Here is a 12975-nt window from a genome sequence, read left to right on the forward strand (position 1 = left end):
TTGGCGGAACTGTGATACCGCTCTACTAGGCTACGGCGACTCTTTGCCGTAGACATTAATGTTCATTGTATTGTTACACATACATATGCAGGCTTGTGTGATCAATTACTTAAGTTCAGCTTATACGTCTTTATCGTATAGAAGAACAGATAGCACAATTCATTGAAAGATAGCACGAAGATATATCGAGGCTCACGGCGGAATTTGAACTCGCTATCTGCACGCTACAGAGCGTTTGATAAGCGATACCGCTCTTTTTAACTTAAATGCTAATAACTGTCCATGACTATGTTTCTAACAATCAGTGAAGAGTTATTTCTCCAGTTAAATTCGATGTGTTATAAAATGTAGAAGACATGGTAGATTGTAACATATTGCAAAGACCTCTTTGCTTAAGCTTATAGCTCTGAATTTCTTCTAACTAAGCTTATGGTTGAGTTTAGATAAACAGCAGAAAGTTGCACAAAAAAAATCAGAGATGGTTTATGGTTTGAAAGAATCTGTAGAGAGATTGGAGCTTGGTGCGAGGACTGAGAGACGAGCTCACGACATCACTGAATGTTGAGTTCTGAAGAGATAAGGACTGGCAGAGATCTTTACGAGCAATCTGGAATGAATGAGAGCCATTCCAGTAGGAAACGATCGTTCGTGTCCACACTTCCGCAGTTTCGGATTTGTGTCAGTTTATTTACACTATGCACTTGTGTAAGATCGTATTGATCGGAAAAGATTTAATTCTGAGCCTGGTGATTAACACAATGTGATTTTGGGAGCTAATAGGGGAAAAGTTGTCCTAGCTCCATCAGGTGAGGATAAGAAGGGAAGTGTTAGCAACTCTTTCATGCACTGAGTTCTTTGTTGAGCACTTCCTTAAGGAAGGATTGGTTAAAGTCTTGAGGAGATGATAGATGTGTAATAAAGTTTTGCTTTAGCTCTTCTTTTGCAAGTAGGTCTGCTTGTTTGCTTTCTTTTACTCTTGTATAAGATGGGACCCACATAAATCTTACTTGACTCAGCAAACTAATTAAGAAGGAGAAGAGAAATTCTCGGCGACTTCCGAGTACCTTTGATAAGAGGCAGAAACAACAGACGTTTGTTAGTAATATTGTTCGTTGCTAGTAACACAATGCTTGAGGGCTTAAAAAAATAGCCAGTTCTTTTGCGGTAAAGAGTGACATGTTTGGAGGAAGTTGACCTCAGATTGTGTATTCTTTGGGGGTTTAGATTCCCAGGCCAATTTTATCTAATTATTTGGATTCATCAGTTGCAAGAACGATGCAGTTTCAGATGGCGCAGCTCTTGAAACAAAGGTCGAGCCTGTAGTGGGAGTAAATTTTTGGTTTGAAAGGACAAGCTATCCAAGTAAATCGAAACATTTGAACTAGATGTGCGGTAACTTTATCTTGCGAGATGTTCTTGCTGTTAATCCATTATTGTATGAAGCGTAATAGTGGAGTCATTTTACCTTTTGGAAAATGAGATGGAATGAGATGAAGGTGATGATAATCTAGAGAAGATGATTGGAGGTAGATGTGTCTAAATCGAAACTTTGCTGAAAGTCTTTTATGCTCAAAGCTAGTGAACTCACCCCCGCTTCTTTAATAAGGAGTGGAATGGGTGTTCATCGCGGCAAACTAGTGGCTACACGAAGAGGCATTGTATAAGGTTCGTAGACCTGTTTGGCTGGATAATGAAGAGATATGGTTAATGAAGTCAAGGACACTTCTGATGTATGAGTTTACTTTCTAAAGCTAGTGATCTAATTGAACATCACAGTGTGTGATAGAAATGCAATGAAGTACAGGTTGGTTTTTTTTTTTTTTTTTAGCATTTTCTGTTTTAACATTCTGAAATGCTCATGGAACGTCATGTTGCTAGAAAAATGAAGGCTAGGAATTCGAAGGTTATGAACCCAAGGTATTGGTTTGTTGAAAATGGTGAAACTGAAGTTATCCTCCTGCCGTTTTCTAGAGAAATTAATGGCAGCACTTTTTTTCTGGAACAATTTTAGGTATCAATCATTACAATACTTTTGAATTTGGTGGAGAGAGAATTGTATCTTGTGTTTTTCTTCGCAAAGGGTTTCTGCAACTGTAATAGGTAAAAGGTAAATATCGTCACCAAAAATAATGCATACTACATCATCAGGGAGAACAAAACGAAGATCAAACATGTAAATCATGAAAAGGAAAGCGTAAAGAACAGACCCCTGCGGTACGCCTCTGATCATTGGAAAGTTGGCTGATAACGATACCCGCTATAGCACTGCTATTTTTCTGTGTTTGATAAAATCATTGATGAAGATGGTAGCTCTGCCTGTAATGCCGGATTTTAGTAGTTTGAGAATTAAACCTTGGTGAGTACTGAGCCTACCTCTTTGAATGGGAGGTAATCGCGATGAAAAGGATGGAAAACTCCAGTCCTTAGTAAAACAATCAGTTTTAGAAGTATAACGTTTTGATTACAGCGGGTGTTAGAGATATAGGTCTATAAGAGGACACAAGATCAGTAGGCTTTTTTGTGTATTGGAATGACGTTAGCCAGCTCCCGGGACTCTGGGATTTATCAAGAAGTCCAGAGATAGTTCAACTCGTCAAGAAATTTCTGCGGTGCTACTTTCGAAAATGAGCACTGTACTCCGGAGGAATCTTATCTGGTCCTGGATATTTAAAGTCTGAGGATCAAAGGACAGCATGAAGTTTCTGTAATGTGAGAAGTTGATTGAATTCCAGGGGAAGACAATTTCCGAATCCAGTGGGTGGTTTAGAGTAAAAATCTGCGAATGCGTTTGATTAAGTCAAAGAATTGCGATGTTCAGACCGTAATAATGTTTGAGGGTGCATTAAGAGACTCAGGCGGTTAATATTGAGAACAGTATTTTATTGAGTGACTTAGAATGACTAACGGTAGTACAGATTTCATTCCAGCATTGCCTACAGGCTGCATGGATTGCTATTCGCAGCTTAGCTTCAGTCCTTCTATACATCTTCTACGAATCTGGATTTTGGGTATGGAGTGCAATTCGCTAGTAAATGTGTTTCTTCCCTTAAGGAAAGGAGTATTGACTGTTCCAGAAAGGCTTAAATCATGAGTTATTAGCAGGTTTATATAAGCTGTATTTCGTTAGTTTTTGCTAGCACATTAATTGTAGGTTTAGCCTAGAGAAAACATTTTCTGAGAGGACAGTTACTTCTTAGTCCGGGATTAGGTGATTTCAATGAAATCGCATTTGTTTACTAGAGGAAGGATTATTGTTGAAGATTGCCAGGGAGATAATCATAGGAGCATGGTCACTTTGAAATGTACCAGACGATACAACCAAGTTCGTTCCTGGAAAGAGGTCAATAGAGGAAATGATAAGATCTAAAAGTGAGGGTTGGCATCCGGAAATAAAGCAAGTTGGGATCTTTCCATTAAGTAGGCAGTATTGTGCCTCAAGAAACCTTTCTGTATCTTTTTAGATTGATGTTGTTGTTGTTGTTAATTTACGTCGCACTAGAGCTGCACAATGGGCTATTGGCGACGGTCTGGGAAGCATCCCGGAGGATGATCCGAAGACATGCCATCACAATTTTGATCCTCTGCGGAGGGGATGGCACCCCCGCTTCGGTAGCCCGACGACCTGCGAGCGAAGTCGAGCACTTTACGGTAGCACAGTTTAACGAGGACCAATACCGCACACCCTCAGTCCCTACGCAGGCTGATCCAAGTGGTCACCCACCCGCACACTGACCGTACTTTTTAGATTGACTGGATAACTAAAGCAGCTTGGTGTATATTAAAATCTCCTAGTAAGAGGAATGGGTTAATTAGCGATCGGCTAAGAAATCGCGACTAATCAGCTAAAAATTGGCTCTTGGGAACATATAGTTTCACAAATGAGAAGGTGTAGGGAGTTGTGGTAATCTGAACAGCTAAAATTTCGTTGTTTGATGGTGGAAGAATAGGTATGAGTATGACTTTCATACGTCACGGTCAACTGCAATAACTAGTCCACTAATTGGTCTGGGAAACATCCCGGATGATGATCCGAAAACATGCCTTCACGATTTTTATTCTCTGCAGAAGGGATGACTCCTTCGCTTAGGTAGCCTAACTACCTGCGGTGACGGTAGAGCAATTTAATGAGAATCGATACCTCGCACCCTTGGTCCCTACACAGGCTGATTAAAGTGGTCACTTACTCGCTTACTGATCGCAACCAGTGATGCTTGACTTCGGTGTTCTACTGGGAACTGTGTCTTTACGATCACTTCACTCGGGACGTAAGAACATTAAAAGTGTCTGCTGAAGCCATTTCTTGAAGAGCTATCCCATGAAATTGTAGGAAAAAGGTTTTAGCTTCAGCCGGTGGAGTTTGTTTTTTATGCTGTGACAGTTCCAAGTAGTAATATTTATTGACATGCTATAAATTGTTAATAGGATGAGTAGCTGGTGATAAAATTTATAAAAATGCACTGGCCACTTAAAAATGAAAATAAAGCCTTGTAGCTCTAGAGGAAGAAAATCTGTCAGCAGCAATAAATATTTAGACATGTGTCTTACTCTCAAATGTCAAATGGAGAAAATAAAACTTGACTTGGAGCATTATGTTCCTGGTTTGGATGGAGATTCTCCTGGCTGGAGACTCCGTCAGGCTTGATTTCCGATTGACTTTCACCCATCTTTTAATGACTATACCAGAGAGACTTTTTTTCCTTCCATTTCCGGTGTTTTCTTTAGGGTGTACGATAGTTATGGTTACTTGTTAAATTAGAGTAATTTGACGACCGGCTTTTAAGTTCGGTTACTTCCGTTAACGCTGCAAAAGATTTTTGGTTGGAGAAAGTCTCGATCATTGCTTTTTGTAATGTCTGAGAATTCTGTGGTACCTGCTTTCGTATAGCCTGGGTTATCATTTTGGTTAGGGAGGTTGCTAATTCTTGAAAGGCAGATTGAAATTCTTTTTTGGTCACAAATTTGGGTGATGAATCTGAGCCTGTGATTTGTGCTTAGGTTTTCTTAGCTTTGGAGTGATAAAGCTGCCTTACCTCGGCTATTGTTATGTGGTTTTCAGCTTTTAGTTTTCAGATTTTTAACTCTTTTTAATATAATGAACATTGGGCAACTGTACTGGGGTGAACTGCATTACATCGAACACAGCGTACCATTACAATGCATTTTAAAGGGCCGTGTTTGGAGCTGCCGTGTTTGGTTGGCTGCCCACATCGAGTGCATACTTTGTCACGTACGCGTGGAGAATGTCACATACGTGGAAGGTCAGAGTGAGTGCATTTGAAGCAAACACGGGGTCTGTGGATGAATTAATGTAATGCCGTAGTTTTTGTACCATGTTCTTATTCATATAGTTATATTGTGCTTGGGTGGTAGTAGTAGTAGTAACATATTTACGTCGCACTAGAGCTGCACAATGCGCTATTGGAAACGATCTGGGAAACATCTCTGAGGATGATCCGAAGACATACCATCACAATTTTGATTCTCTGCATGTAGGGGATGGCACACAGCGAACGAAATCGAGAATTTACGGTGGAACAGTTTAACGAGGACCACTACCGCGCACCGTTGGTCTTTTCGCAAGCTGATCAAAGTGGTCACCCCTCCCGCACACTGACCGCAGCCAGTGATACTTGACTTCGGTGATCTTTCGGGAACCGTGTCTTAATGATCGGTTCACAGCTAGACATATTATGCCCGATAATAGGAAAAAAGTAGTAAAAAGCTTATCTTTCATTTCAAGGCGACGAGTTCCATGTGGTTTAGCTGAAATAAATTCTTTCAAAATTGATTAATCCATAAATGAGTAAAGGTGTATCACGAAAGAAGCATCCTTTGAAGTAATGTAGACATTAAATGATCCATTATTTGATAAAACAATTTTTCATATTGTAAAGAAGAATGGGACTTCTCCCTTTGTCGAAAAAATACAAAGAGAGAGTGGAGGCTAAAAAGAAATAAAAAATAAAATATAATATCTGTACTGAATTGATATTCAGACCTTAAAAAAGAAAGTCATAAGAGAAGATGATAACCGGACTGATGATAACCGACCGGACTGCGTAGTGGTCAGGGAACTGACCTCACATCTGAAAGGTCCTGGATTTGAATTTCGGACTAGGCGTGGATGTTCTTTCATTCGCTGTACTATTTGTCCTTACTGAGGGCGCAACGTTGGCCCACCTAATATGGTGCTCCTGAAAGAGTGGCCAACAAATCCGCCCTACTTCTACCTGAATGAAGAGTGTCAATCGGGTGGGCATTAGAGGGGTAAAAAAGATAGATAATTTTATCCAACATCCCGCTTGATCTCTGAATTTTGGATAAGATTGTAACTTCAGTTTCATTCGATGCTTTCGAAAGTCTGGCTTGGGTATAAGATTGGTGAGTATGTCTGCAGTTATGACTTTTGTTGGACAATATTCCAGCTTTTTAGTCCTATTCCGTTTGATATCGGTGTGCTTAGCGCGACTTGTGTATTTAGGTGACTCAATCATCTTTTTCGTCGATTGGTTATCGTCAGAGTAAGAGGTAATACTTGAGGTAAATCCAATATTCAGCTTCAGTTGATGATAGTGCTACGCTTGTCTACTTCTTAGGGTACGATTTTATTGGTGTTTTGCCAAGTAGAAAATTTAAGTATTTTACTGTTCTTTTAACTTGTTCCCAATCCATCTTTCTAGAATTTTCGTTCCGACGACTCAAAAGGTTTACTGCTCCACATATGTCTGGTCGACTAATAGTGGCAATGTAAAGTAATGATCCTATTACTTGGTCTGTATTTAGAGTTGTTAGGTAAAAGATTTTCTTCTTTATCTTGTATTTTCTTTTAAATGTCCATCGACTTCCTATTATTCTTTTATCTTTTAGAGGTTCGACAAGTGCCCAGGTTTTATTTTGTCTTAGGGATTTAATCTCTTCTTTAGTAGCTTTTAACCAGTTCTGTTTTTCTTTTATATTTTCTAGATTTAGTACATCTTGTCAATTTAAGGGTTCGTTTGTTATCCTTTCTTGTATTATGTACGATAATCTGTCTGGAGGTACTCCCTTGTTAGCTCTGTCGCATCTGCGAAACTGATTGATGTCAGTACAACTTGATGTGTTAACCTCTTCTGATTGATTTCCAATTATTTCAATTGTGTTTATTTCATCTTCAGGGTGTGTTCCCTTAATGGATTCTTAATCACTAGTTTCAGTTTTAAGAAATGGTTGCTCATCTTTCCTTTTAGAGTTTGAGAATTCATTCTCTAAGAATTTAACTGTGCGTGCAATGGTAACATATTTTCCTTCACGGTGCATTCTATAACCTTTGGATTTATAATCATATCCAACGAACCCTCCTACTTTTGCTTTGTTATCAAGTCTTCTACGTTTTTTTTTTGTCAATGTAGGACTCAGCTTTACAGCCAAATACTTTTTTGTGAGATAAATTTGATGTTTTGTTTGTCCATAATTGAATAAGGTGTAAATTTGGTTGCTTTAGTTTCTACAGAGCCAGCCTAGGGCAAGGGCATACGGGGACGTTGCCCTGGGCCCCCACATCAAAGGGGGGGGATTAAATTGAGAGAAAATTTATTTTATGTTTCCTTCTTATTGAATTTTTTTAAACAAAATATCGTACAGAGTAAAATCCGTCAGTTTTAGGTTTGCTTCGTCATTACTTCAATGTATGAACACAAAAAATCTATAATTCGTAAATCCATGGCTTTCTAGGGCGGAATTCAGCAAAATTTTCGCAATCACGATGGACAAATTTGGTCAATCAAAAGCCTGTATTTTTACAGATCGCAAAATGTGACATGTTTACAAAAATCTGAGCTTCTGATTGGCTTAATTGAGCTATCGTAATTGCGCAAATTTAGCTGAATTTCGCCCTAATTTCAGCAAGGATATGAATTTTGCGCAGCTAGGTGACAAAGTTAACAATCAGAAAAGTGCATTTCGGAAATTGCATTCGCATGATGGACATGGTATTGTCAGAAAATCTATAAAATAGACAGAATGATGTTTCGTCTGATGATTGGAGGTGAGAGGGATTTTATATCTATTTTAGATTCTAGTGAGTTTTCTTGTTATATATCTGTAATGAGGTGAAAAAGTTAAATACCACCATAAAGGTCGGTTCTTCATTACCGAAGTAGAAGGGGGCCTCAAAAAATTTTTTTGCCCCGGTCCCCAATTAGGCTAAGTCGGGCCTGAGTTTCTAGTCTGTTTTGAAGATAGTTAGCTGTGTGCAATGCCTCTCCCCAGAAATGACGCGGAAGATTTTCTTGAATTATACTCCGTTTCAAGTTAAGAAAAGACCATCATTCACCATAAGGGATTTAAGTAATGATCCGCGACTGCATGAAGTTCCTTTTTATAATTATATAATTAGGCTTTTAAAACAATGTAAAAGCTTTTATAAGTTTAACTCGTCGGACAGAACCTAATTCGTGCTATTTTTGTACCAGCAAAAAGAAGATCGTGCTACGTCGTTTTAAGAGTTCGCAATGTTGATATTTGTTCGCGCTTGGAGCTTGGCATCCATTTAACGTGCACTTAGATGCAAACAGGCTCTTACCATGGGGATAATGGTTTTTTCTTAACTTGCAACATAGTATAGCAAAGCTCTAACCATTTCAATTAACGATCTATTCTTTCCTTCAGCAACGCCATTTTAAATCGGCGAATTAGGTACTGTTAGTTGATGGTAAATTCCCATTTCTCTTAAATAGTTTTCTGCTTCTTTGTTGAGATATTCCCAACCATTATCGGTTTGTAAGTTTTGGGGTATTTTGCCAAATTTATTTCACACCATAGTATTGTTTAATTTTAGTAAGTGCTTCGGATTTCTTCTGCAATAGGTAAACTAAGGAATATCTATTGTAATCAGCAATCAAAGTTAAAAAAACATGATTTTTCTAATATAGTCAGAGTTTTTATTGGGCAGCACTGTGTAAAAGTTCGAGACATTTAGTTGGTCTGCTTTGAGTTGATTTAGGACACGGATTGTCAGCGAGTTTACTTAGTAAGTAATTTTCACATAAATTCAGTTTCCATCGACTGAAGTCAATTCCGCTAAATCATTAAACTTAAATTTTTCGATCGAATTGCCCAGTTGATATTTCCGGAGCATTGGGCATTAGATTAATCATGTTTAATTTTTCGAACCATTATAGTTCAGGTCCAATATTAGTCATCTGTCCCTGTAGCATATCCGAGATAATTATCTACATTAGCAAAATAAAGTTGAAAAACTTTACTTTGCTACTATATTACTTGTCGAAATGCAATAAGCAAGATAATAATCCAAAGCAGAAAATAAACAAGACAGAAATGCTTTTTATTCCACACAAAACTCAAAATTATTAATTAATAAAAAGGATTAATTCAGATTTCCAAATTTGACAACATGAATTTGTCAGAAATTATCCTCAATCACATATGTTGTTTATTTAAATTTCAACCTATTTTGAAAAAAGAGTATTTGTAATAATACTTTGTTAACGTGGCACTAGAGCTAAATAATGGGCTATTGGTGACGGTCTGGGAAGCATCCCTGAGGAGGTTCCGAAGACATGCCATCACAATTTTGATCCTCTGCAGAGGGGATGACGATAGTCTGGGAAACATCCTTGCGTGTGAGCTGAAGACATACCATCACAATTTCGATCGCCTCTAGAGGGGATGGCTCTCCCACTTTAGTTGTTTGACGATATGCACGCGAAGTCGAACACTTTACGGAAAAACAGTTTAACGAGGACCAATACTGCACAATCCGGATGGGTGATTGGTCAAAGTAGTCACCCATTCGCTCACTGACCACAGATAGTGATAATTGACTTCGGTGATCTACTAGGAGTCGCGACTTACGATCAGTCAACTATGGGACTTTTTAAAAAGAAGAACATAGCATATTATACAATACTACAATATCAACCAAATAAGAGCAAATCGTGGTAACACTTCTTTCTGTCTTCGTATTAAATACTTAACGTACATGAAACCGGACTGACTTTACATGTCGTACTTTACAGACTAACATGATGTTGTTGTTGTAGTAGTTAATTTACGTCACACTAGAGCTGCACAATGGGCTATTGGTGACGGTCTGGGAAACATCCCTCAGGATGATCCGAAGACATGCCATCACAATTTTGATCCTCTGCAGAGGGGATGGCACCCCCGCTTCAGTAGCCCGACGCCCTGCACGCGAAGTTGAGCACTTTACGGTAGAACCGTTCAACGAGGACCAATACCGCACATCCTCGGTCCCTATGCAGACTGATCCAAGTGGTCACCCACTGACTGCAGTCAGTGATGCTTGACTTCGGTGATCTGCTGGGAACCGTGTCTTAACGATCAGTCCACCGCAGGGCCAGACTTACATGAACAAAAATGACTTTTACAGATATGAAACCGGCGAGGACATGTAAGTGAGGACATAGTGATACAAATTACAGCTTTTAGAGTGTATAATCGAAGCTCCACTCGAGCCGTGGAAGGCGAATAAGCAAGCACACATACAGATTATAAAATCAGCAAAAACATGTACAATCCAGCCTTTAGCCCCGGGAATTAAACCCTCAACCCCAGCTGTGGAATTCGAAGACTTTACCCATCATATGAAACCTGCGAGACATGCATAATCTGATCAAACATCTAACAATCACGAGGAATCCAATCTCAGTTCTGATCGTGGAAGTTGAACATTAGAACACTCAACACACCACACCGGCAACGACATGTCAAACTAAGCAGACAATGTCTTTAAGGCAGGGAACGCCAACATTAACGATTCTCTACAATGGGCTAATTATTGCCAACTTCACATTTTTTCTATAACCTTTTTTGCTATAAGCTGGTGGGCTAACGGACATTTTTGGTGAACTAACGATTTCTTATTAGGGGCTAACGTTAAGTGAAAAAATTCGAATTTGCGATTTCTTGTTTGTGTTTTGACAATAACTGTTTTGGTAGTGGGTGAATGATTTCCTAAAATGGGCTAACGTTTGGAGGTACAACTCCAACTTGTGGTTGCCAGCTTCACATAGCTGCAAACAATAAACTGACCGTAAATACCCACTGATCAGGCTCGCTCCCGAGGTTGTGGCGAGCTGGACTGGTAGCTAGACGTGGACTATTCGGGTAAGGGTTTTGCAAACCTAGGTACGTTGCCACATCTGCAAGGAAAAAAAAGTTCCTTTGCCGTTAGGCTAACAGTGGGAGGTTTTCCTTTCCATGTAATGCAAATGCGGGTTAGTTCCATCAAAATATCTCCCAATACTTAATCCAGGAGTTCCCTTGTCTTCTGGATTGGGTTCAAAATTACAAGGCTACGAAGTTGAGCATTGGTAGTCAATTTCAATTTTTGCAAATTTCGCCATATCTCGGTAAGTTTTTAAGCAAATCAAAAAATTTTTTGTATCCTATTATAAAATTAATTTTTATTAAAGGATAATTCCAGGTAAAATATACTTTTCAAATTTCAAAGGAAGCTCTTTAGTTAACTGTGTTAAAATAAAAACTCAAGTCATTTCTGGAATGGGCTTACCCACTTTACCTCAAGAGGAGGGCATAAGACTTTAAAGAATGTTATGATATAATTATTTAACTCTAATTGTAAAATAAAATTGCAATTTCTTGTATAGGTAGCTGAATCAGCAACAATGTTAGGATGTAAACACTCTCAGTTAACAGTTTCATAATTTTTTGAAATATACCATCAAGTAGTCTAGGAAGATCTTGCATTCTTGGACATAAAATTGCACTTATTAATCAAAACAATTGGACACATAATTGCACTTGTTATTAATCAAAATTTTTTTTTTGACTGATTCTGGCTCCTAGATCTTAAAATATGGGTTTTAGCATTCCCTCAATGACATTTTCAGTTTTCTTCTTTATCTAATTGTGCAATTTAAAAAAAAAATTTCATACTTTTAGAGTTAATTTTTTTAAAAGAAAATTATTTACTTTCATTTAAATTAAAAATGAATTGATATATTTTGAATTAAAAGGTGTAAAATTGTTTTATTGTTGTTGTTAATTTGCGTTGCGCTAGAGCTGCACAATGGGCTATTGGCGACGGTCTGGGAAACATCCTGCAGGATGATCCGAAGACATGCCATCACAATTTTGATCCTCTGCGGAGGGGATGACACCCCCTCTTCGGTAGCCCGACGACCTGCGCGCGAAGTCGAGCACTTTACGGTAGAACAGTTTAACGAGGACCAATACCGCACACCCTCGGTCCCTACGCAGACTGATCCAAGTGGTCACCCACCCGCACACTGACCGTAGCCAGTGATGCTTGACTTCGGTGATCTGCTGGGAACCGTGTCTTAACGATCAATCCACTGCGGGACTAAAATTGTTTTACACCATGTTCCATGGGTGTCACAGGGTCCAATTTTTGAGAGGGTTGAAATTAAAGCCACAGTTACTTTCTAAATTTTAAACATAAGGAAAAAATTCTTATGAAAAATTAAGAGAAAAAATTCTTATGTCTGCTAAATATTTGCAAAGATTGTGTGCGTGTGATTATTTTTATCACTTTCCTGATTTTAACTTTCAAGCATTCGCTGGTGATTCATAAAAATTTCTTTACATTGTTTGAGATATTGAGTGGGACTTTCAGAGATGTCTAATTATTGAAGGGAACATATACCCACTGTCCCCCATGCCATGTTCAATTCATGTTCCATTATCATGCAATAATTTTAAACAACAAAATTTAGAATAATTTTTTCAAAAACAAACTGTTTGAAATTTTTATACAGTAACTATTCAATGGATTTCATTCAGAAATTTGCAATTAATCACATAAAATGAAAAATTTTCAAAACCTTACAGTTCAATTTTTCTTCATAATGTTGCAATTCCATGCCACTTGTCCTGGGTTTTACCCTCAGACAGGGCAAGGTTGACTCAGCCTTTCCTTCCTTCAGTGGGTAGATTATATGAGTACCAAGCATGCTTTGGGATTAAACACTG

Source organism: Parasteatoda tepidariorum, chromosome X1 (assembly GCF_043381705.1).
Source record: "Parasteatoda tepidariorum isolate YZ-2023 chromosome X1, CAS_Ptep_4.0, whole genome shotgun sequence".
Classification (NCBI taxonomy): domain Eukaryota; kingdom Metazoa; phylum Arthropoda; class Arachnida; order Araneae; family Theridiidae; genus Parasteatoda; species Parasteatoda tepidariorum.